The sequence below is a fragment of the Pongo pygmaeus genome, chromosome 18 (assembly GCF_028885625.2).
Source record: "Pongo pygmaeus isolate AG05252 chromosome 18, NHGRI_mPonPyg2-v2.0_pri, whole genome shotgun sequence".
NCBI lineage: Eukaryota > Metazoa > Chordata > Mammalia > Primates > Hominidae > Pongo > Pongo pygmaeus.
In genome coordinates, this window is record NC_072391.2 from 2,848,268 (window position 1) to 2,850,456 (window position 2,189).

Below are 2,189 nucleotides of genomic sequence, written 5' to 3' on the forward strand. Positions count from 1 at the left end.
CTTCAGTTGGGGTCCATTGATTGCGCAGGGGAACGTGCGAGAGGTTTTTCTAGGCACCGCGTTCAGTGCTGCTTCACTCTACCAGAGATTATAGCCAAATTGCACGGAGTTTGGTTTCTTGCCCTCCTCTGAAGCCTGAGGCCCCCCCCCGGCCTGGCTGGCTGACAGACCCGGGGTGCTCACTGCTAAGACTTCAGAGATCGCAGCTGCTGTGAGAATACGGTGAAGGTACTATGTTCTGGAAGATGTCATACACTTTTCCTCAGTTATTTTCAAACCTGATATGAACCTATGTTGACTCACTCGGTCCCTTCTTACGCAGCACACGTGGCAAGTGCCTGAATCGGGGCTGGAGGCACTTCAGAGCCTCTGAGGGGCCACCATTTCTGGCCCAAAATTGCAGGGTTATAGATGAGGCTGCCTGTGGAGAACTGGTGTGAGGAGGAAGCTGTTTCCAACAAAGAGCACTTTTATCTGTTGAGATGGCTGTGGTGAGCAACCGAACGAGCCTACGTGCGTACCTGAATTTTCCCCATAACTCATTTCTTCCATATGAAGAAACACCAAACTATGTACCGATAACTTTTTACAAAAGGCAGACCTTATTTAAGCTGTGTAACCCACATAGCCTAACCATCTGGCAGAATGACTACGAGTAGGGGTCATTGTGCTGGTAAAAGCCTCTATTATGACTGTAAGTTGGACGTTGGCAAAATTAAATTGTTACAGTATTTAGAGCTGCTGTAGCTGTTCCTTCACAACATAAAACAGAATAAATGACTAGTACATCTTTCAGGTGGGTGGCAGTCAAGAACATGGGTAATATTCTCCACCTGGTCTGTAACTGTAACTGTGATGTACAGGCAAAGCAAAAATTAAAAGAACTTATGAAAACAAACAATACAATCGTATTAGGATATACACTGTTGTGTTTTTAATCTTATAGAAGGTTGTTTGCTGGCTATTGTTGGCCTCTAGTTCAGCCTGTTATTTAAATTCTTTTTTTTTTTTTCTTGAGACGGAGTCTCACTCTGTTGCCCAGGCTGGAGTGCAGTGGCCTGATCTCGGCTAACTGCAACCTCCGCCTCCTGGGTTTAAGCAATTCTCTGCCTCAGCCTCCGAGTAGCTGGGATTACAAGCGCCCACAATCACGCCCAGCTAATTTTTTGTATTTTTAGTAGAGACGGAGATTCACCATCTTGGCCAGGCTGATGTTGAACTCCTGACCTCGTGATCCACCCACCTTGGCCTCCCAAAGTGTTGGGATTACAGGCATGAGCCACCGCGCCTGGCCTAAATTCTAATATATGAATTATTTGTATTGAATTCATGTTCGGGGCCACGTTGTTGTACGTATTGATGTACAGCCTTGAATGTGAATAATTACTATAAACTATATTTTACAACTTTTTTCTGGCTTTATTACATAAATTTTCTTTTTTTTCTTTTTGAGACACAGTGTCGCCTTGTCACCAGGCTGGAGTGTAGTGGCGAGATCTCAGCTCACTGCAACCTCTGCCGCCCGGGTTCACGCCATTCTCCTGCCGCAGCCTCCCGAGTAGTTTGGATTACAGGCACCCACCACCACGCCCGGCTAATTTTTGTATTTTCAGTGGAGACGGGGTTTTACCATGTTGGCCAGCATGGTCTCGATCTCCTGACCGCCTGATCCTCCCGCCTCGGCCTCCCAAAGTGCTGGGATTACAGGCGGGAGCCACCAGGCCCCGCCCTTATTATATAAATTTTCTATTGGGTCAATGATTTAATCATATAATTTAATGAATCTGTTTATTCTTTTTCTTCCCCCCAAATATTTGTGCTTTAGGTGTAGTTACCAGATGATGAGTTTTCCTCCTATGCTCCATAGTCTTGTAATAAAAAGCATGTACAGTGTAGACGTTTGCTGGCGTGGCTCTTCCTTTGACCGGTGCATGAACTGGAGTCAGGGTAGGGGTGAAGGCTAGGGTCGAGGTCTGGGTCAGGCGCTCGCGCACCGCTCGTGGGAGGTCGAGGCTGATGTCCGCTGCTGCCCATCAGCGTTAGTGCCCAGATAACCCTGTGTTCCATCCCCCCCGGAAGCGGGCCCAGCCTCCTGCTTTTCCGGACGGGAACTTCCGCCTGCCGCGTGACGCCGGGGCGGGCGCTCTACCAGGGCGGACCTGTGGGCGGGACAGAACTCAGAGGAGGCT